The sequence below is a fragment of the Muscardinus avellanarius genome (assembly GCF_963383645.1).
Source record: "Muscardinus avellanarius genome assembly, chromosome: 2".
NCBI classification, from domain to species: Eukaryota; Metazoa; Chordata; class Mammalia; order Rodentia; family Gliridae; genus Muscardinus; species Muscardinus avellanarius.
The window spans coordinates 178,810,818-178,835,688 of record NC_137787.1 but is presented as its reverse complement, the minus strand read 5'-3'; the positions used below and the strand labels follow the sequence as shown (position 1 = coordinate 178,835,688).

Genomic DNA, 24,871 nt, shown 5'->3' with positions numbered 1-24,871 from the left:
CATAACTACCAATCTGTTGTCTGTTTATATGAATTTGCCAATTCTGAATATTTTATGATTCTATACTCAAACAATATTTTTTGGGAGTGTTTGGCTTCTTTTTACCTAACCTCATTAGCCCAAAGTACATTTATTCAAACATAATTAATACTAAGATTTTTTTAAAAATTTTAATAGTGGGTCAATAGTTTTCTTCTTAAAATGGAAATTTGAAAGAAATAAAGAGTATGACTGTTATCACTTTTATGGTGCATTGTTAGTCTCCTATCATAATGTTGTTCAGTATTTTTTGTCTGGACTATTACCTATCTTCAGAATATGAGAAAAAAAAAACATACACACCTTCACTTTTTGTGAATGGCCATTTTCTCTTAACATTTTCCATCTCCAGCCATTTTCTTGCAAATTACATAATTTTGTTTTTCTTTGTTGCTGAGTAGAATTATATTGTGTATATAGTCCATAATTTTGTAATCTATTTATTCTTTAATGGACACCTAAGTTGATTCAATAATTTGGCTATTGTGATTAGTGCTACTATAAATGTGAATATGTATGTGTCACTAAAATATTCTGATTTTAGTTCCTGTTGAAAGTCTTTTTGTTCATCATCTCTAAGGTCACCTTGGTCTAGATTGGAAAGAAAAAAACTTTCCACTCAAGTGGAGATTGTTTGCATGCAAGCAAGTTTCCAAGGACCAAATGGGACTCATAAGACTCTGACAGATAGGAAGAAACCTTGTTTTATCTTTCTCAATCTTGTTTCTCTTTTTCTTCCCCTACTCAGCTGTGATTGCTTTACTGTCTTTCCCTGAATCATCCTGATTGTCTTGTTGTTTATCCTTTATTCACTCTATGATTGATTTACTGGTTCCAGTGATTAAAGTTTTGATTTAAAATATCAAAAAGCTAAGGCACTGGTTGGAAAAAAGAAGACAATTTCTCTCTTCCCCAGCCATCCTGTTTCTCCAATTATTCTGACTTTATGTCATTAATGAGAGAGTATATATTTTTAAGTATTGTAAATTTTGTTTTATTTTTGTGCATTAATTGGTGCATTACAGACTCACATTACAATGTAAATCACTTTGAAAATGACATATAAGCACACAGCACTTTGTGACTCTCACCTCTCCATTTTTCTACCTCCCAGAACAGAGTACCAAGATTTAAATTGCTACATTTACATGTATACACATGGTTAATGGTATTATTTCCATTTATCAACCTCATCTTCCTCCTCCCCTACCTTTATATTTCCTCCCTGGTGGCACTGAGATTTCTCCTTTATTATCTGGAGTCTCTCCCTATTCCAATTACTCCATATTCTTCACAGATTAAAGAAAAGATATGACCCTTCACTTTTTGTGATTGGCTAATCTCACTTAGCACAATGTTCTCCAAACTTTTTCATCTTCCTGCAAATGATGTCATTTTGTTCTTCTTTGTTGCTGAGTAGAATTTTATTGAGTATATTTTCTATAATTTTGTTATTTACTCATCTGTTAATGGACACCTAGGTTTGTTCCATATTTGACTATTGTAAATTGTATGAACATGGGTATATATTACTGCATTTCTCTGGTTTCAATGCATTTTTGAAAGATACCCAGTAATGGTATTATTGGATTAAATCAGAAGGATAATCATGGAAGAGCACTTCTAACAACATCCGCAACATCTGTGTTAGCAGCAAACTGCTACAAGTGGCGCCCAATGTGGGGAACTTGCTCTTTTCACTGATGGTAGTTTAAATGGAATAGCAAGCTTTTGTACTTCACAGCAAAAAAATAATATTTTTTTCTTTCCTAAAACTTCTCCTTAAGTTGCAGAATTGGCTGATGTTTCTGCAGTTTTCCAAACCTCTTCTCATCTTAATATTATTTCAGACTCAAAATATGTTTAGGAGTTGAATCTCTATTAGAGATGGCTCAAATTTAAAAGTTCAATAATGAGCTTATCTCTAATTATTCTCATAAAATAAAACAGGTAATTAGAATATATGTTCATTTCTTTTATATTAGTCATATTATATCATATTAAAATCTACTTGATTTTTTATATAAATGCAGAAACTGATCAATTTGTGGCCACTAAATTTAAATCTCCCCAAAATTTACATGCACTTGTTGCACCAAAATGCTCATTCTTTTCTTCATTTATTTCCTTTCCTTACTTACTCACAAGCCAGAAACTCCATTTGTACTTGTTCTACTAGTGCCTATTTTACATCATACCCCCCCTTCTTATGGAACTCTTAGTCATGGACTTTCCCCTAATAAAATGGAAAATGGATATTGGTCATTACCACTTATTTGATAAACAAAATTTATTTATGTTATTGCATGGGTATGTTGGCACTTGCCTATAATTTCAGTACCTCAGAGACTGAAATAGGAAGAAGGAGGATACAAGATCTTCAGCAATTTAGTGAAACTCTTAGCAACCTAAGAAGACCTTTCTTAAAAAAAAAAAAAAAGAAATAAAAAGTAATAGGAGCCTAGCTAAGAGGTAAAATGCCGTTGGGCTTAATTCTCAGCTTCAAAAATATGTAAATAAAATAACACTATAAAATTATTAAAAATTAACTGAGTTAGATAAAATAATTTTGTAATTTTAATAGCCAGTCTCCCAACCAAATAAAACATATTATTTGGGTAAAAAATAAATTAACCAACAATCTATTAAAATAAGATAAAAATTCAACCAAAAATAATCAGTTATAGTTCAATTAAAATATGGCTCATAATTATCTTTCAAAATGGAATCTTGCATGTCCGTCTGCCTTAGAAAAAACAAAAGCTTTTGTTTAGTAACTAAAAATTTGTTACTTTCATCCTTGATGCTATATTACTATATACCACCAACATTTTACATTACCAAGTCCTCCTAAAACAATCTCCAAAGGCTCTCTTTTTCTCTGCCCACATCTTTTTAAATTAAGGTCACTATGATACTGCAAAGCTGTATGACCAGTCTCCTGTTTTTTTTTTTTTTTAATTTTTTTTATAATGTTCCACTTTAATCAATTCATCAAAGTCTGGTGGGATTTAATCAAATCTAGTATCTTGACTCACTATACAAGAAACATAATTCTGGTTCCTTCTTTTTTTTTTAACTGTTAAAACAATGGGTAAGCCGGGCGTGGTGGCGCACGCTTGTAATCCCCGCGCTTGGGAGGTAGAGACAGGAGGATCGCGCAGGTTCGAAGCCAGCCGCGCGCGCTGGCTTAGGAGACCCTGTTTCCAAATAAAAATGTAAAAATAGGTCTGGGAGTGTAGTCCGGAGATAGAAGGGCTTCCAGGAACCCCAGTACCACCAAAAAAAAAAAAAAAAAAAAAAACAAAAAAACAATGGGTAAGAGTTTTTACTTGATTATAATTTAAGCCATGGTTCAAGGTATCTCAAAACAGCTCTGCATGCACATCATTTTTGCTCCCACCTTCTTTCCTCTTTTTCTTGTTAGTCTTGTATCTTGCTAAACTTCTACAGTTATTGCTGGGAGTTTGGATTACTGTTTCTTATTTTTTAATGTTCATAATTCACCTACTTAGGCTGCAGACTCTCCAATGAAAGTTTTGAGCCTTTTTTTTTTTTTAATATAGCAAATGATAGAGCACAGGTGGTGGGGGAAGATGGTGGCGGTCGTTGCAGCAGGCTTGGACCATGGAGCAGCTGGCCCCCAGCAGCTGCTTAAGAAGGACATTATCAAGTTTCTTCAGGACCATAGTTCAGACTCGTTTCTTGCAGAACACAGATGATTAGGAACTATTAAGAATGTGGCCAAGACAGCTAATAAGGACCATTTGGTTAGAGCCTATAATCATCTTTTTGAAAGTAAACATTTTAAGGGTCCTGAAAGTATAAATAAAGTGTCTGAGCAAATGAAAATGTGAAGCTTAATGAAGATAAACTCAAAGAAACCAAGTCCGAAGAGGCTCCAGAGGAGGGTCCACCAAAATATACAGTCTATTCTAAAAAAGGGAGATAAAAACAAACTTTCCCAAGAAGGGAGATGTTGTCCACTGCTGGTATACAGGAACACTTCAAGATGGGACAGTTTTTGATACTAATATTCAAATGCATTCAAAGAGTAAGAAAAATGCCAAGCCTTTAAGCTTTAGGGTTGGAGTAGGCAAGGTTATCAGAGGATGGGATGAAGCACTCCTGACTATGAGTAAAGGAGAAAAGGATGGACTGGAGATTGAACCACAGTGAGCTTATGGAAAGAAAGGGCAGCCTGATGCCAAAATCCACCAAACGCAAAACTCATTTTTGAAGTGGAATTAGTGGATATTGATTGAAACACCAGTGCTTCAGATCTATAGACATCAGCAACAATGATAGAAACCTGGCCTTGAAATTTACTAGAGCTTGTTGCTATTACAAGATCCAACTGGAAAATTCAAGGAGTGAAAATTTGTGTACTTCATCCCAACTTTTGAGAAATATAATCCTTTATAAGTCCCTGAAGTTGAAAATATTTTGCTCTAGCTGTAAAATATTGGGTAAGGAGAACTGTTTTCCTTTTACCTCATGTTACAAACTAAAAGGCTCAATAAAAATGTATCCACTGTCAAGATAAAAAAAAAAATAACAGTAATAATAAAGCAAATGACATTTACATTTCCAGATACTAGAAACATCCTTATTTAAAATCCATTCCAGGACTCAAATTTTACAGTTAGCATGGTCAAATGCTCTTCCTTCTATGCTGTGCATTCTTATATCACTTCAGTTATTTAAGCAATGTTCTGTCCAATGAGCATTCACTAAATGCTAGTCAAAAATATACCTCAAATTCTACAACTTCTATACCCAATTTTTTCTATTTATACAAAATAAGCACTTCAAATTTTTCCCATTATCTTTAAAGCCTTTTTTTTTTTTTTGCACGTCTGGGGAGGGAACTCAGAGGCATTTGACCTCTGATCTACACCCCCTGCCCAATTTTTTTATTCTTTATTTTGAAACAGGGTCTCACTGAGTTGTGGAGGGCCTCATCAAGTAGCTGAGGTTGTCTGTGAACCGTGACCCTCTGGTCTCAGTCTCCCAAATGCTGGGATTACAAGCGTGCTATAACACACCTGGCAAAACCATATTTTTTCATGAATGTAATAATTCTCCATAGATAAAATTACATCTTCATAGTAAATTGGAAAGAAGATAAAAGGATGATCAATAATTAATATTGCATTAAGCTGAAGAGCTTTTGTAAAGAAAAAAAATCAAGAAATGCAACATAGAGCCAAGAGAATGGGAGAAAAATTTTGCCAACTATTTCTCAAAGTACTAATATCTAGAATTTACAGAGAACTCAAGAAACTTGACTTTAAGAAAACAATTCAACAAAAAACTTGTCAACTAAATAATACTTTATGAAAGAAGAAATTCAACTGGCCAATAAATGTATAAAAAAACTCTTTAGCATAATTAGCAGAGAGATACAAATTGTAACTAAGCTGATATTTTACCTAATTCCAATTAGAATGTCAATCATTAAAAACACAAACAACAACAAATTCTGGCAAGGGTGTAGAGAAATTGGAACTCTAGTGTATAGTAGGTGAAATTGCAAATTAGCAAATCCACTTTGAAAAACAGTATGGAGGATTATCAGAAGAATGGAAATGAACCTACCATATGATTCAGCAATATCACTTCTGGGCATCTATTAAAAAAATGGAAACCAAACTACCAAACTAATGCATGCACATCTATGTCCATCCCCTCACAATTCACAATTGTCAAACTATGAAATCAGCCAAGATGTCCATCAACAGATGAGTGGATTACAAAACTGTGGAATATGTACAAAATGCAATTTTAGCCATTAAAAGGAACAAAATTATGTCATTTGCAGAAAAATAGATAAAACCAGAGAACATTATGCTAAATGAAATTAGTCACAAAAAGTTAAAAAATCAGATGTTCTTCCTAATATGTGAAAGCTAGGGAGAAAATGGGTCAAGAGAAGAACTTTAGACAAAGGAGAAATCATAAGTGAGCAAATAAGGAAACCTAATTGAGGGTGATGAGAGGGGGAAAGAGAAATTTTCTAAAGTACATAATCCACATTCACAGAAATATCAATATCAATCACTAAGCCATGCATAATAATAATGAGGATGATGGGAGTAAATAGGGTGGGAAATGAAGAAAGGAATTAAACTTTAAAGGTTTCCTATATTAAAAAAAAACTCAATTTAACTGCTATTAGTATTGCTCCTTCCTTTCTCTTTCTTGAATCAAAATTGGTGTGTCTGAAAACATTTTCTATGATTAGTGACGTTTGCTACATTTGGTATCACTTCTCATTTCCATTTCAGTTCCTCAAAGCTTCCTTCTTATTATATTTTTTATCATTAAGACCCTGGACCTCTCTTTTTTCTTAATCATAATGTTGACCAAATAACAAATTCCTCCAGGCCATGCCTATATCTTGCCTTGATATTACTTTTACTCCATCATTTGAACTTTCCCTCAAATAATTTTCAAAACAGCTATTTGCATATGTGATCTTCTATTGCATACATTTATTTACTATTCAACATTTCACATATATCTCTCCACCAACTTTTTTTTTTGGTGGTAGGACTATAAATAGAACCTGGGGGCCTTTTACCCCCAGGCTACACTTTCAGAATTATTTTATATTTTATATGGAAACAGGGTCTCTTAAGCCAGCTGAGACTGGCTTCAAACCTGCGTGATCCTCCTGTCTCAGCCTCCCAAGCCTGGGGATTACAAGCATGCACCACCATGCCAGCTCCGCTAACATTTTTATGACACTAAAATATAGGATATATTTTTCAGTTTCTGTCCTATATGTAGATTATTACAATACTGATCTTTCTTTACTAAAGTACTTTCTACATTATATCTGAAAAAATACTCCTTTTTTTTTTTAGAAATGTTTAATTATTCTTAGTCTATGCTTGGTGTCTCCTTTTCTTTACATTTAAAAATTTTAGTACCCCTTCCTAGTTTTTGTGTTCTACTACTTCTCACTTGAAATATTCACATTAATCAATCTTGTTACTTTTCAATTTTTTCTTCACAGTTGCCAAGCTTTTAAGTTGCTAAGTTTATATCTCTACATTGTATCCCAGAAAACCTTCTATTTTAAATTTTTCTTTATCCATGCATTTTTCTGATTACTGCAATTCATGCACTAGATCAGGTATAATCAACTTTTAATCAGATCATTCAATAAGTCATACTAATCTCTCTAACATTATGCTACTTAAATATACTTAAATGTTTAATTTTATAGCTAAAACAAATTTATTATGCTTTTTACTTACTATAGAATTGTAATTGACATATTATCAATGAATTAAAATATAAATCTTTATTAAATATAATCAAAACATGAATTTTAGGTAACCTAACACCCTTATTTCTGTTTATTTCATGGAAACAATTTGAGCATAATGCCTTGATGACTCCTAAGCAAAGGATTTTTGTTGTTGTTTTATAAAAGGACTTGATATGGAAAGATATTAATATATTTTTCAAAAGTGTAATTTCTTTCAGAGTATAGATTTTAACATAGAGCAAGAAAATATAACAGGCATATCAGAGATATAATCTTATAAACTTTGTAATCTATGTTCCTAGTGGTTTAATCTTCCTCAATTGCTTGGCATTCTTACATAATGTATAATTATTTGAAAGCAAGCATCTGGAATATTATTTAATATTTTCATTGCTTAAATGGGTATCAAACTTCTTCCTATCATCAGAGAGAATTCTACTTAACATGTCCTAGATATATAAGTCCTAATGTATACCATCTAGCAGGTGTCCCTCTGTTTAACAGTACAGAGAGATCATTGTAAACACTATTGTTAGTTGCATTATTCTGCTTGCTATCAGTAGCTCAAAATGTTTGTGTGTCTCATGTGGAATATATTAGAAAAATCTTTTAAACTTTAGATATTGTGAATTATAAAACACCCTGAAAAGTTTAAATATCAAAATTAAATGTAGCTCCACTAGGTTTCATTAACAAGAGTAAAAGCAAGACACACGATGTTCATATATTAGGGCAAGAATAAAGAGACTCAGATAAATACTAAAAACGGTGATGAATTATTTGTATTAGAGAAAGTTTATGAACATGATTCAGTAGAGAATCAACCTATTATATAAGGTATATTTTTATTTTCAAGTGGTAGAACTTAGGAAATTATATTTCTCGTGAAATATTTTTGCATAAAGATGATAATGTGGATTGACAAAAGGAACACATCTTTTTTTGTAAGAATGCCCATTCTTATATGGTAAAAATCTCTTTAGAAGTTTGTTCTGCTTTGACAACCTTCAAAAAATCCATATCCTGAGAGCTGTTCCAGCAATGAGCAAGCCTTTCAGCATGGGACTGTTATCTCTGCTCACACAGCTGATAGCTCTGCTTGCAATGAATAGCTACTGCTGGGAAAAAGCATGTCGTAGTCTTGAAGCTTAAATCCCACTGCCAATTGTAGGCTGTTGTTTGAGAATGCACTGGGATAAAAGATTCCAGGTAGTAGATAGGAAAGAGCTTACCTTCCTACAACTAAATTTTGTAGAGGGGACATTCAAAGCTATAGTATATTCCACACACTCTTCTCAATATTTTATTTTTCTGCATCAAAAATACTAGATCTCTCTGTCACATTATAGCTTTTATAGATGGACAAGGTTACTATTTGATTATTCTGACCTCTTTTAGTTTTGATACTTCAGAGATCCACCCACAAACTAGGCAGGGTGCTTTGTTGATGATTAATAGTGCACATTCTTATTAAGGGTTCTGAAGGAAGAACTGAAAAGAATGTCAAGTGATTCATCACCACATTATCAGCCAGCTGTCTATCACTTATGTTCAGGGGCACTATTTTTGTATCTTCACATTTGAATCTTTTAAAGAAACTTCTGAAATTTTGTTCCTGGGTGTGTAAGAACATCTAAAAAATCATATTATATTATCATTTGTTAATTCTTTAGGATTCTATTAGTAAACTCATCAGCATTTATTCAGCCTAGAGTATTAGCCTATTTCTGACTGAAAATAACTACAGATTTATAAGAAACAAAATAATGTTTCTGATTTAAAATCTTAAATGTCATAGTAAAGACAACACAGATGATCAAGAAATAGAAGGTACTGTTAGCTAAGCATTCAAATGCTTAGTAGAACTATATCTAAGACTCTTCATGGAGAAGAAGCAACACAGTCTGAAAGTAAATATTGGAATGGTGAATGACAGCAAAAATTTAGAGCATGAATTTGAAAATAGATCTGATTTAAATAAGAACATATATATGGGTAGATATTTTAGGTTTTGAAAAAGTGAGAAACAAGAAGGTTAGTAAAAAATAAGAAAATAATTACTTACTTGACAAATACTATGTGATGGTTCCAAGTGTCAACAAATAGAGGCGTGGTTCTTAGGTAGTGACAATAGCCTGGAAAATATTTAATGTAATAAATGCATTATAGGTAAGCAAGTAAAATGAACTATAAAACACACAATATGAGGATTAACAGTGGAAAAACGACAGCAAATACTTTCTAAAGAGTGAAAAAATATATTCATAGAATGACTTTCATGTTTACTCAGACAATTGTTGATTTTAGTTCCAGGCAGTAAACAAAATTATAGCGGTAAAGTGATATGCCAATGTGATAGCCATAATGACATTGGTTAAAAAAAGGATCTTAGGGTATAACAGATAATAGAGTAAGCAATGACAGGGAGGAGGTAGTAATGAAGTGATGCAATTATTTAGTGTCATCCTAAACTATTTCAATTTCATTTTCAATACATTTGAGAATCTTGGAGGTTCTTTTTTATGACAGGAGTAATATCTTCATGTTGAACAAGTAAAAATTGTATATTCTGAGTAGATATTTATGTAAAATTAACACTGTGATATTGTTTGGTGATTATGACAACAGACAAACACAAAATTAAAAGGAAGGATATATTTTAACTTTTACTTTAAAAAGAAAACAATTGAGAGAAATAAATGGTGAAGAGGAAGAATTAAAGAATGTTTAAAATGAGGTAAGAGAAAGATGAGACATTGTTCTATATTTTATAAAAGTGCAAAGAATGACATAAAAAAGAATAGAGAAAAACTTTTAGAGCTATCACTTATTCATAAATTTTATAAATTCTGCCATATACAGAAGTTCACTAATATTGAGCCAATCACTACTTTTAGTCACATAATCCTTTTACACCATGTAGATAATTTTTTTAAAAAGTCCCATTTTAAGCACATTTAAATCAACATAGTATATTTAACAAATTTTCTAAAAAAACAATTATAAATTAATTGATGCACATCATTGAGTTTCTGGAATACTAACAGGAATTCACAAAAATGAAACATTTTTTTTATCAGCTTTGATTTGATATTTTTCCCAAAAAAAGTTACTTGTTTTTCAAGTTATAATATTGATATTTTAGCCATAATTTCTACATAGTTATGATGCTATGTAACAGAAAGAAGAAAAAGGTGATGCATAAATATGAAAATAGCATCTGAACAACCCTTTTAATATTTTTAGAAGCTCAAATACAACAGGTTAAATATACAATGCAAGGCTCACATTGCCTCAGGAAAGTAAAAATGTTGACCAAAAAATACAATAGTGCAAATTAGCATTAACTCTTTATATACATCATATATAATACCTGTGGGGGGGGGGAACTGCAGAGGAGAAGTACAGATTCAGAGCTCACTTATCAGGATGGTTTGAGGAAAAACAAAACACAGGGCCGTGTGTGTGTGTGTGTGTGTGTGTGTGTGTGTGTGTGTGTGTGCATGTGCACACACATGTGCTCTATGCAAAATACAGACTGACAATGTTAAGCTTCATAAGCCAAACATCTTTGTAAACCATAAATGTGCTTTGCTGTAATATCTTCACAATTCAACAAACTACCACTATATACTATAGTATTATATAATATTATAGTATTATAATAATAGTATTATATCTATTGTTATTTCTTTATTCTCATCAGAGAAGATGAAAAATTTCCATCTTTAATTATTTAATGATTCAAGTTGCTTTAGAAAATAAAAAGAACCAAAAACAAGCTGTATATCTCTTTATATACTGATGTATACCTAAAAAAGATAAGTGATAGATTGAAAAGTATTTTAGGATAGCAATATAATTGCATTTATATTATTCTTCTAAAATTTTAACAAATAATTAATTACTTACAGTAAATAAATATACCTCTATAAAGATATTTTTAGTATTCAACACTAAATTTTATTTAGAATGTTAAGATAAAATTATTACACTTTGAATAATTCAGAAGGCATTTTAGAAAAATTATTTTAATTATGAAAACCAATGTGTACTAGTACTTGTTCACAAACAAAAAAGTACCTATAACAAATAAAAGAAAAAGATAAAATTTTAAATAAAATATGGACTTAGCACCTATATTTTAATTTATTAAAGATAATTTATAAAGCTTTTATTTTCATTTTATAGAATCCAATTCAGATCCACTGAACAAAATATTTTTCATTTGAGAGTAAACATCTCCCTCTTCTGGATTTTTTATTAAATTCAGAAATCTACAGATTTAGCTGAAAAAAAAAAACAAAAAATTTAGCTCATCATGCAGTCATATAAAAACTAATTAACAATTTCTAAATATAGTTTAACTTTGAAATTCTGCAATAAGAATATTTATTTTTGTAGTTTTAGAGATTGAACCCAGAGACATTCTACCTCCAAGCTACACTTCAGCCCTATTTTATTTTTTACTTAGAAACAGAGCCTCATTAAGTTGTAGAGGGTCTCATGATGTTGCTGAGGCTGAACAAGAACAATTCTCATGTCTCAGCCTTCTAAATACTGGGATTCCAGGGGTGCATCGTCACATCTGGCTTTGCAATACAGATTTCATTAATTGAACATTTTGCCCATTACTTCTAAATTTATTCTTTGTTTTAATATTAGAATATTTAAGTAAGAAGATTAAACAATTTTAGTAATAATTTGAAAGATTTATTGATTAATAATACACATTTGTTTTATTTAATATTTACTTGTGTGAGTATTTTATAGTTTTTATATTTTTATTAGTTTTTCTTGTACTTAGCCAAATAAATCTGACTCATTTTCATGGCACTTGTAACTAAGATTCAAGATATCATAAAAACAAATATAAACATAATCATTAAGTCAATTAAAAAGAAAATGATTAAAATATTAACTTTTAATTCTATCTCAAATTTTAATAATGTAAAAAAACCTGTATTTACAAAAGAGAAACCTTAAAATCCAGCTTTTTCATAATTTTTGGAAGCTTTTTCTTTCTTAACCCAAAATTAAATGTCTCAAAACACATTAATAAAACATTAAAAAACTACAAAACAATTCTAAAAAACTTTGCAGAAATTATTTTATATACATACAAATGAATCTTTAAAAAAGTTTCAATAGATTCATGTTAATAAAAAGACAAAATTTTTAAAATTGCTCATCATGATGGTGAATGCTTGTAATCCCAGCATTTAGGAGGCTAAGACAGGAGGATCTTGGTTCCTGGACAGGCTCAGCTACTTAGCAAGGCCCTTTGCAACTCAGGAAAACCCTGTTTTAAAATAAAATTAGAAACTAGGGCTAGGGGTATATCTCAGAGATAGAATGCCTCTGGGTTCCACACACAGTACCGCAAAAAAAAAAAAAAAAAAAATATATATATATATATATATATATATATGTGTGTGTGTGTGTGTGTGTGTGTGTGTGTGTGTGTGTGTGTGTATTAGCAACAATTTTGTTTGCTCCAATTATAAATTTCTTTTAAAATCTGAATAAAAATAATAAATTTTATAAAACTATACATTAGGAACTTCTGTGAAAATGGCGACTGAGAGAAGCAGCACTTATGAGTCCTGCTGACAGTCAATCTCCATTGCCTCAAAAACAGCATTCTACAAAGCCAGAAAATACTGTGAGTAGAGGAATAAAAGTAATAAATACAAGAGACAGAGAATAAGAAGATTAGAAAACCACCTAGAGAGCAAAAGTAAAACCTGACCACTTTGTGCCTGAGGATGCTATGCCAGCACCATTTTGCCTCACAGCACTAGAATCCAGAGACAAAAAAAAAAAAAAAAAAAAAAAAAAAAAAAAAAACAAGGACCTGAAGTGAGCAGATCAACAGGTCATAAGACATCAGTTTTTTTTTTTTTCTGTGCAAACACCAGCTACAACTTCCAGAAGATGAGCTCACCACGCACTCCAGGGATACAGAGCAGAGCTCAACATCATAAAGACACCTGCACCCCTTGCAGCTGAAGGTGCTGCAGCAGTGCCATTTTGCCAGTGGTGGCCGAGCTCACCATTCTCTCCAGAGATCCAGACCAGTGTGCATCAAAATCATAAGTGAAACTGTGGTCACCTCAGGAAAACTCCCAGTGCTGTGCCACCAGGGACTTGCATAGCCACAAGAAACTCCCTGGGTCTGAGATTTAGTAGTTGAACCAAGTAAAGGATTAATTGTGGCAGGGATTACCACACCCTCCAGAGATCCAGAACAGTGTTCAATAACATAAGTGAAGTCATGGTTTCTGTGGGAAAACTCCCAGGCTGGCATCCCAAGGGACTTTTGTAGCCCTGATAAACTCCCTGGGTCTGAGACTTTATGGTACAATCCAGTGAAGGAGTAGTGGCGGCTGAGATTGCCACAGCCTCCAGAGATCCAGAGCAGTGCTTTAATATAGCATAAGAGAGATTGCAGTTCCTGCAGAAAAATGCCCAGCCTGGCGCCCCCAGAGACTTGTCCAGTCTTGATAAACTCCTAGGTCTAAGACTTTGTGGCACAATCTGGAGAAGGTGGGAGTAGGGTCTGCTGTTGGATATAGCAGAGGCTTAGAGAGACTCAGGCTCTGATCAGTGGAAATTGTGGCGGAAGACCTATGCTTAGCACTCAATCCAGCTAGTAGGATCTACAGGATCACCACAGACATCTCAATCATGGTGAATGGGAAGAAGTCAGACAAGTCCCATCCTAGTTGTGGAGTGATGGGGTGTGTCTATATAGCGCCTAAGGAGATTTGGCCTGAGCAAGCAGCCTACGGCCTAAGGCAAAACTTTAAGTAAAGTGATTCAGCAAAAAAGGGGCAAAGATGGCACCTGGAGGAAGCTAGGAAGGCGTGGTTTCCCCATTCATTATGGGTGGGGAGACTGAGTGGTTTTTCCCTTTCTACCTTTAAAGGAGCTTTCCACACACATGAATGGCTCATGTACTGGCCTGGGATTGGCTGTAAACTACATGCTAGTGATCTTTATCCCGGATAGGCTAGGCTATTTCTCATGGAAATTCCCCTCATGGCTTGGTGCTATATAAAGGACTGCTTGGAGAGAAATAAATGAGATCTCGCTTGACTTGACTCCTGGCTCGTGGGTTTGTGTTCGAGTCGTCGGTACTCATCATCCCGCCAAACCCCGCCAGCTGTCAGGCTGGATTCCCTACAGTCTGGTGCCCCGTGTGAGGCCCCCCTCTTCACCCCCTAATGAAATCGCTGGTGAGCAATCGGTCTTCGGGTGAGTATCCCCCCATGTATTAATGTGGATATTAATATGGGGAAGTCCAGTTCTAAACCTGACCCTGCCCTAGAATCCCTCCGACTCTTTCTCAAGAGCCAGGACTTAATCTTGCTGATAACCAAGCCACCCAGGCCTGGGGGTACCTTCTAAAAACTGCCCCATGGCTCCCTGAAAGTAATCTTTATGATTGGGATACCTGGAATCAAGTTGAGGGGCTGGTTAGGAGAGCCCAGACAGAGAGGGGGGAGATCCCCCCCCTTGCCGTTCTCCCCACCGTTTCCATGCTTAAAAGTTGTTTACCCCCGCTACTCCCAGATAAACTCGCTGAACATATCCCCAAGCCAGCGAAAAATGGGGCCGCCGAGCATACACCCCCCTCTGGTCCTGAAGCCCCTAAAAAACCTTCCAATCATTTTGGGGACGCCAAGGACTCCCCATAGCCCCTTTCCCTGGCCAATTCATTCTCCATACCCTCCCCTCCGCCGCCATATGCAGGCGAAGCGGGAGCGGGAGGAACCCTAGTGGAAGGGCTGGCCCAGCAGGCTGCGCCTCCCAGGCTGCCTAGTGGCTGCACCTCCCTGCCAGCCCCAGCCCCAGCCCCAGCCCCAGCTCGGAACAGGGCTGCGCGCCCTGCCGCCACCCTAGCTTGGTGGCTGCTGATCCTGGGCTCTGCCTGTTGGCTGTTTCTTCTAGGCTCAGCCCTGCTCCGAGGGCGCAAAGGGGCCTCCGTGATTATTTATCCCACTTTTGTAGAGAGTGTATAACAGCCTTGGGAGGAGGTTTCCAGCCAGTCCACTGGGAGACAAGTTTGTCAAAAAACTAGTGTGGAAGGAGATGACAGCTGATCATAAGCTGGCCTGCGTGGGATTGAAGGGGCATACTTTAGAGAGATGGATCGTGGCCTCTCGGGTCGTTGGCTCTATGAGCCATCAACTCCAAACTATGGCAGTTGCGGTAAAGGAAGGGTAACAGGAGGGCATTCAGACTCTGATACAGGCAATGCAGCAATCAATGGTTGCCCCCGCCACGTGTTTCAGATGCAGAAAGGAGGGCCATTTCCCCGAAAATGTGCGTCCCAGGCCACGCCTCCTATGGGAGGAGGAAAGAAAGTGGAAACTCCCTGGATGCCCTGCCCCAAATGCCTTAATGGCTTTCATTGGGCCCAGGACTGCCAGTCCAAATTTAACTTAAATGGGGGAGCCTTTAACCGCCCAAGGGGGCTTCCCCCAGCCCCCTTATAAAAGGGGAACAGTTCCACCAAGATTCATTGGACGGTACCTCTGGTAACCGGGTTAAGACCCAAAATGGTCATCACAATTGGAGATAAAAATTCTAAGTATTTAATTTATACTAGAGCCGATCGAAAGGGAGTTGGGTTCAGATCCCCAAGTCCAAAGTGGAGGAGATGGTCGCCGCAAGGTGTCCAGTACGGTAACTCGACCAATCCCGGAAAAGCCGGAGAAAGCCTGGGGGAGAGTTTCCTTTTCTTAGTGAAGGGCAGGGCGCCAGGGAATGGGCCCCTCCCAAAAGAGGGGCCTGTGCCTTGGAAAGCGTCGTGGTTCCAGCGGCGTCCGGTGAGCTCTCACTGGCACTTGAAAATCAGGGGAAAAGGGTATAAATTTCATGCTGGGCCGGAGCAGGTCTCCAAGGTAAACAGCCTCTGGCATGCTGGAACAACAGCAGTTGCACATGGGACAATAGATCCTAAAGAGATGGGCGAGTGCCCTTCAAAAGGGACGGGCGTTCAGAAGGGACAGGCGATGGCCTGCACAAAGTTCAAGCCCTATCTGTAGAAGAGGCCATGGAGAGAGGATTAAAATACAAATATCCTCAAATCCCTACTAAGGATTTAAAAGGTATTGTTCACACTTGTAAATTGTGTCAACCCTTCTTGCAAATACCCCCCCTTTCAATCACCCAGAGTCAACCCGAGAGGACTACGCCCCAATGGATTATGGCAAGTGGATGTAACTCATTTTCAACCATTTGGAAAACTCAAGTATATTTTTGTTTCCATAGATACCTATTCCAGGGCTGCTTGGGCCTCAGCTCATTTGGGTGAAAAGACAAAACATGCTATAAGTTACCTTCTTCAATGTTTTGCTATTCTTGGTATTCCCGAACAAATAAAAACTGATAATGGCCCTTGTTTTATTAGTCAACATTTCGCCTCCTTCCTTCAATTATGGAAAATTATTCATACTATGGGCATTCCATATAACCCAAAAGGACAAGCTTTAATAGAACAATATAATCATACCCTAAAAGTTCAATTACAAAAACAAAAGGGGGAGTTGCTACACCTACATGATCAATTAAGGAAAGCATTATTAACCCTAAATATTTTAAATTTTTCAAAAGACTCCAACCTGTCCCCTTTTCATAGGCATTGGACCACAGAGATTCCCTTTTCCTCCATCAAAGTAAAATGGAGAGATCCCCTGACGGGAATGTGGAGGGGCCCAGATCCCCTCATAACTGCAGGAAGGGGCTTTGGGTGTGCCTTCCCCTATGATGATAAAAGACCACTTTGGGTCCCAGCAAGAGATATCAAACACCTGCCTACAATAACTGGTAATTATGATTCCAGGGAAGAGGAAATCCCTGAAATTAGTCCTTTGTTTTTTATTTTAAAAGAAGATAGTCATGAGAACCCTAATGTTCATCATCCTGTCCCTGCAAATACGGTATAGTATGCCAGACTTTGGAGACGCAGGTAAAGCAAGGGAAATATTAAATGCAGGCCTTTGCAACCTTGCCTCCCTGCTCTCCGATATAAATATTATCCTTGAGGAGAAATCAATGCCCATCCCCCCCTTTTTGATTGGGGAGGGCGAAAAAGGAGAGCAGTACAAGCCATTCTGCTCTTAATTGACCTAGAGATTACTGCCAGAACTGTCATGGGTGTGGCTGGCCTTGGGATGGCCTTTGAGTTACATAGGAGACTCCCTCCCAATAATTGATGATGTTAAGTCTGTCTCAGAAATTGTCTGAGACTTACAAGCCCAATTAGATTCCCTAGCCTATGTGGTATCACAAAAAAGATGGATATTGGATTTATTAACAGCTGAAAAGGGAGGCATCTGCTTATTTTTGCAGGAACAAGATAAGATTAAGCAGCTCCAACATGATCTGGAGAGGTGGCGAGGAGATCTTCAGGAGAATCCGTTCTGGACCGGCTTTCATGGACTTTTGCCTTATTTTCTTCCTTTGTTGGGCCCCTTGCTGTTTATCATAGTTTTGTCATTGGAGACCCCTGTGATTTTAATAGATTAGTCCAGTTTCTGTTAAAATCAACCAAATGGAAGTGCATTACCAAAGGCTTGCTAGCACAGAAAATAAATCTTAGGATTGGCGCTCTGAATATGACCACCCCTCTCCCGCCTTACGATTTCCCCAGATGGGAAAAATCAAAGCATGTTGAAGGGCTGGTAGCCAATGACGGGTAAGATTCCAAGGGGCCATGGAAACCTAAGACAGGAAGTACAGCATCGATCTGTACTATCCAATGACGGGTAATCCCTGGTACTCAATGGGGACAACCTAAGACAGGCACAGTCCCGATAAAATAAAAGAAAAAGGGGGATATGATGGGGTGTGTCTATATAGCGCCTAAGGAGATTTGGCCTGAGCAAGCAGCCTACGGCCTAAGGCAAAACTTTAAGTAAAGTGATTCAGCAAAAAAGGGGCAAAGATGGCACCTGGAGGAAGCTAGGAAGGCGTGGTTTCCCCATTCATTATGGGTGGGAATACTGAGCGGTTTTTCCCTTTCTACCTTTAAAGGAGCTTTCTGCACACATGAATGGCTCATGTACTGGCCTGGGATTGGCTGTAAACTATATTCTAGTGATCTTTATCCCAGATAGGCTAGGCTATTTCTCATGGAAATTCCCCTTGTGGCTTGGTGCTATATAAAGGACTGCTTGGAGAGAAATAAATGAGATCTTGCTTGACTTGACTCCCGGCTCGTGGGTTTGTGTTAGAGTCATTGGTACTCATCATCTCTCCATGCCCCACCAGCTGTCGGGCTGGATTCCCGACAGTGGAGAACAGAAACTCTTCTGTTTACTTGTTTACTCCTCTAAATTTCTACTACTAAGATTGAATCAGACAGAATACCCACAAAAGTCAACATGCCAAAATATCAGAAAAACAAGCCTGAGAACACTGAAATATGAGAACTAGAAACAGTGAAGAAGTAATGGAAATTATGAGTACTGACATACAAGAAATTAAAGAAGAGTTCTGAACTCTGATCTTTAATATAATGAAAGGCATCAGAGCAAGTGGACAATAAATGAAAGAGGAAATGGAGACAGTAAGAAAAAATCAGAAAGAGGTCTGGAATAAATGAAAGAACAAATGAAATGAAGACAACAATAAAAAAAAATTCTGGAAGATTAGATGAAATTGAAAATAGAATATAACTGTTAAAAGACAGTTTATTAAAATTGAAAGCACAGTCAACAGCATACAGAAGTCATTACAGCAACAAGACCTAAACATTCAACAACTATAAGACAACATGAAATGTCTTAAACTATGGATAAAATGCATTGAACAAGGGATAGAGGTACAGACCAAGGGTATTTATAATCACTTAAAAATATAATTTTGGAGAAATTTTCAAATATGGAAAGAGACTTGAACTTACACGTTCAGGAGATATACAGAAAACCATTAAGTTTTCTTAATGGTTTTAATGGTTTTAATCAAAGAAGGACCTCCCCATGCAATGTAATAGTCAAAATGACCAACATAGAGGCCAAGGAAAGTATCTTAAAAGCAGTGAGAACAAAAAAATGGGTAGCATATAGGGGCAAAACAATAAAGATCACCCCAGACTATACAACCTAAGCCATGAATGTCAGGAGAGACTGGTATGATGTGATCCAGACCCTAGAAAAAAACAACTTCTAACCAAAACTGCTCTATCCAGAAAAGTTATTAGTCAAAATTGAGGGAGAAAAAAATTGTTTCAAGATAAGCATAATCTAAAAAAATTCATGAATACAAAGCCAACACTAGATACACTAGATACTTAAATAAAACATAAAGAAGATAAAAGAAGCAGACTTCAGAACCAGAGAAGATGTGAAGTTGATCAGTGAGGCACCTAAGTAAAGAAGAAATGACATTATACCATACAGAAGATAGGACACAAAATGACAGAAAACAAAAATCATATTTCAATATAAACACTGAATTCAAGATTTAATCTATATAAGGCCAGTGTCTAATATCTCAAGGCATGGTGGAAGAAAATAGAGAGAAAGAAAGTAGAGGGATAGAGGGAGAGGGAGAGGGGAGAGAGAGAGAGAGAGAGAGAGAGAGAGAGAGAGAGAGAGAGAGAGAGAGAGAGAGAGAGAGAGATATCAGGGGGAGGAGGAAGTCTCTATATAATGCCTAAGGTAACACTCCAAGGAAACACCCCCAACCAACCTGGCATACAATATTGCTATCTTGTTATCGTAAGGGGTAGTGGGATATTCTAAGTTCAAATACTACATGCTACCTCTGGCTCCATAGATTTCATTGCCACCTCACAATAAAGAATAAATTTAAAGCCAGATGTGGTGGCACATGCTTGTAATCCTAGTACTTGCAAGGCTGCAACAGGAGAATTGCAAGTTTGCAGATACCCTCATCTACTTAGTGAGGTTCTCTGCAACTGAGTGAGACCCTGTTTTAAAATAAAGAAAAAAATAGGGCTTGCAGTGTAGCTCAGTGTTAGAATGCCCCTGGGTTATATCCCATGTACTGCAAAAAAAAAAAAAATGTATTTAGTCTATTTTCAAGAGTTTCCATACTTTTAACTTTGGACTTAGAAGTCTGAAGTCTTCTCTGTGACTTAAGGTAAAAAACTCTTGACTGTGAGACTCTGAAAAAAAAAGTAAGCTACACATACCCAATGAACAGTGATGCAAAGAACATTTGCATTTCAATAGAAAAAATAGGGCCATAGAAAGAAAAAATTGGACCAAAGCAGCCTTGAAATCAAGCAGGGCAAGCATTGGATCCCACAGCTTTACTTCTGGCATTCAAGGGACTTGGTAGTAAGGTGTAATTTCCATAAGGCCTTGGCAGCCCCTCACCACCACCACCGTGGCCTGGTTGTTTGCAATAGCAGCATATTTGATCCTCTAGCTGATCTCTGTGGCTTGCAGCTTGCAGCCTTTTCTGGTTCTTTCATGTTTTGGGCATCTTAGGGTTTTTTATTGTAATCTTGGCTTCATTCTAACAGCTTCACAAATTGCCCCATTTGAGCTTACTTGCAGGTATTTTTTTACCCTACTATACGCTGTTTGGGTTTTCAGTCCTTTCAGTAAAATATAAAAAAAAATCCATAATTTCCTTTTTTTTTCCAGCAAAGCCAGGTTTACATGAGCACTGAAATTGATTTGCCAGCAGGAAAGGTAGTCATACCCTGCCTAATCATTGTTTCTGAAACTTTTTAAATTATAGTTGTGTGGCTGCCTTCATCCTGCCCATCACTGGGCCTGCCTCCTTCTGGCCACTGTGGCCCTGTCCTCATCGTGGATATTGTTGGCTTTGTCTCAGTCATGGACACACTTGCCCTCACCTACATTACAGCTATTACTTCCACTTTCCTTTTATCTATCTTACTTTGTTCTAAAACATCATCTCTCTGGGCTCTACTTTGACACATAACGTTTTAGCCAAACAGCAAGTTTACAAAATCTCTACACTTTACCTTACATTCCTGAAAATCAATGTATAATTCACTGAATGTAAAAAACAACATTATTAATGCATTTTGGATACTTTGCTGTTTTGAAATTTTATATGCCTGCATAATCGGTCCAAAATCTTTAAATTTGACATAGCACAAAGTTTCAGGACACGGGCAAAATGCAGATAAGTTCTTTTCCAGATTGTTACACATGTGGCCTTTACTCAATTTCCTTATGCAGTCTTTTTTGCCCTCTGAAGTTTTCTGAGCACATTCTCTACCAATCACCTATCTAGCCATCTTCTGGTTTTTCCAATGTCCTCTCACAAACCAGTTCCAAAGACTTATTAAAACACATCCTCAGACTTAGATAAAGCATAAACCTCACACCTGATTCCAATTTCTGTCTTGGTCCACATTCTCATTGTTATAAGATATCTGACCCCAAACTTATAAGAAGCAAGATTTATTTGCTCACCAATTTTAGAGATTTGAGGTTCAGATCATGTGAGGCAGTGTTTGCTGTCTACAGGAATTCAAGATATGGCATCCACTCTCAAATCAGACGTGCCAGGCAGAAAGCAAGCAGGTTTGACAAGAAAGTATATCTAATTTTCAAGTCCACGCCCCCAGGAACCCCTCCTTAGCAATAAAAGCCTACTTCCAAAATCACTACCATGTTTCCATGAGAGCTAAGGGGACATTTTTTTTTTATTCAATCCTTTATACTCCTGTCTTAGGCTACCTGTGTTGATATAACAAAATATCTGCATCTGGTTAATTTTACATTTTATATAAAAGAACAGATAGTTATTTCTCACATTCTTGTGACTGAGAGGTCTGAGATAAAGGCACTTGGCAGTTCATTGCCTGGTAAGGATCTGGTTTCTGCTTCCAGGAAGATGTAAAAGAGAACACAGCTTCATTATTTGGCTAAAAGTAGAAGGCCAAAAGGGACAAATTGCTTGTATCGACTTTTTTCTTCTTTCAAAAACAGCTAATTGTATTTGCAACAGAGAAATCCTCATAACTTCTTCAGGCTTCAGCACTTTAAACTACTACATTTATAACACTTGAATGTTGAAAAAGGTCCCATTCAAACAATGGCACTTACACTGCAATCACGTTTTTTGCCTTTCTTCTTTTTTTTTTTTTTTTTGGTGGTACTGGAGTTCCTGGAAACCCTTCTACCTCCGGGATACACTCCCAGACTACTTTATATTTTTATTTGGAAACAGAATCTCTTAAGCCAGAGAGGGTGGCTTCGAACCTGCATGATCCTCCTGTCTCTGCTTTCCAGGTGCAGGGATTTACAAGCGTGTGCAACCGCCTCCTCTCAGTTTTACAGTTTCTACTTGGACTTCATTCAAGGATTCCAAAGTAGAATCGAGGAACTCATTTTTTAACACCCTATCACTAATTCAACATATAAAATTCTAGAATGTTTCAAAAACATATACTTATTTTGAGATTTATAGAATTTAGTGCTAAATATTAACAATATTATTTTATATTATTAAAATGAAATTTTTATGTAGTGTACCTGGCACTTTATAGGCACTCATTACACATGTGCTAAAAAAGTGACTAATTCAGAGAATAAAGAATTGTTATTAGATAATTATATAATGAAGACTAAAAATGTTTTAGTTTGCAGGTTTCTCATATATTATACTGTCTCAACATTTGAGAAAATCTCTTGTTTTCTCAAAAATTTTCTTTCTTTTTTTTTCTGCGATACTGGGGATATATACCAGGAACATTCTACTTTTGAGATACATCCCCAGTCCTCAGGGTCTCACTGAGTTGTGAAGGGCCTCGCTAAGTTTTTGAGGCTGTTCACAAACCACAATTCTTCAGTCTCACTCAGCCTCCCAAATGTTGGAATTATAAACGTGTGCTACCATCCCTGGCTTTTTTTGTCAATTTGCATAGGTTGCTAGGATATATTTCAATGATAAACCAAATAATGTAGTACTATTACAAAAATAATTTGGCCCAACACCATCTCTATATTTTTAAAACATGAATTTCAAATTTGAGCGCTACACAATTTTTATTCAAAAGAAGCACTTTTGAATAAAAAAGTGTTTAATAGTGGTTACAAAGAAAAGATATAATAAAGATTCATTTTAATAGTTACTATAAAGACAACTGTATTGAGGATGTCCTTTATTATTTGGGTAAACATTTCTCATAACCTTAAATCACGTACAAATAATTCTATGATTATCCTCATAGCATGATGCCTACGCACATGTATTAGAGTCTATTATAGGTCAGTCATGCTAAAGCCCTATGACAGGCCCTGGCAGTAACAATGAAAAGTTTCTTCTAATTTACAAGTTTAATTTATGAGTAGTCTTACAATGGTAATGAGAAGATATCAAAAAACTTGATCAGGCACGTCATTTGTAGAAATAAAGCAGAGAATAATTTTAACCTTCACACTACTAAAAATTGGCAGTGTTAGAGAATAATTTAGGTATATTTTGAAATTTCAACTATAAACTCAACATAGATGACTACATAAAATTTACAAAGTTGTCAACACTATAATGTAAGAGCTTTTGTTAAGCATTAGTTTTTAAAATGTTTACAATATAGAGAATTTCAAAAAGATATTGTTGCTAAATAATAGCCTGTAGCTGCAAATTTTGAGTTTAAAATAATTTTAACATATTTAAAATTAGTTGTCTTGTGGCTTTTATAATAATATTAGTACATTACTACATCTCTAATTTAGTAAACTAGTAGAAGTCATTTTATATTGTAATAGATTCAGAAGGCTCATTTTTCTGTGTCTAGGGCAAGATAAATGAATTAATGCCTTTATAGTTTCTACTATAGCATATTCCTATAATCTCTGTGACTCTAGTTTCCAATTTCAGCCTGCCCACAATCAGCACATGATTTACTGAAGTTTTACTTTTTTTCTCTTTAACTAGTTTAAATGTATGTAGGATGGTGCAAGGACATTTGCTATACATGTTTATGATTGTCAGTTATCATAGTCTATAACCATTTGTAGCAAAGTAATATAGCTTTATCTGCCAGAAAGATAAAAAAAATATTTCTCTATATCAAGGTTGAAAATACACATTTTATGAGCCAAGGAGCAAGTACTTTCAAGCCATTTGAAGAAAACTTTAATTTGTGAGGGAAATAAGCATTTTATTTTATTTTTATGGTTTGTCATTTTTATAGTTAGATGAAACCTGATAAAGCCAAGTACAGATTCAGACTTTTAGTTGATTTTTCTTTCCTCAAGGTCAGAAAAGTCAAATCACTGTCTTCTTTCTGTTTTGCTTTTAAATAACATTTTTAAGCAAATGGAATTAGTTAAGAAGTGGATCCCATGTTAATAAAAATTGGTAGAAATAACTGACACGAATAAATGATAAAAATAACAAGGTAAAGCTACAATAATATTCTCTGTTTATTAAGTGAGGCTGTGGCAATACACAGTCTGCTCATAAAGTAACTTTGTGAGATGAAAACTGCGCATGGAACTTATGAAATTTAAGCTTCAATGCAAGAAAGTTTTCATATTTCATGATAAAATTTATGTCAATACAGTGGTGTAATGGCCC

The 24,871-nt window shown here is 35.7% G+C and overlaps 2 pseudogenes across 2 annotated transcripts in view; one reads left to right on the top strand and one right to left on the bottom strand.

Moving 5' to 3' along the window:
• LOC308258874 (peptidyl-prolyl cis-trans isomerase FKBP3-like) overlaps positions 1 to 4,304 on the top strand; it is a 98,562-nt pseudogene extending 94,258 nt beyond the window's left edge. Inside the window, exon 3 of the transcript in view lies at positions 3,606 to 4,304. The product of the transcript in view is annotated as a peptidyl-prolyl cis-trans isomerase FKBP3-like (transcript). The remainder of the gene's footprint in view (positions 1 to 3,605) is intronic.
• An 11,657-nt stretch (positions 4,305 to 15,961) lies between these two features.
• The window catches only part of LOC308258873 (small ribosomal subunit protein eS6-like), a 110,511-nt pseudogene continuing 101,601 nt past the window's right edge, over positions 15,962 to 24,871 (bottom strand). The window contains exon 3 of the transcript in view: positions 15,962 to 16,175. The product of the transcript in view is annotated as a small ribosomal subunit protein eS6-like (transcript). The remainder of the gene's footprint in view (positions 16,176 to 24,871) is intronic.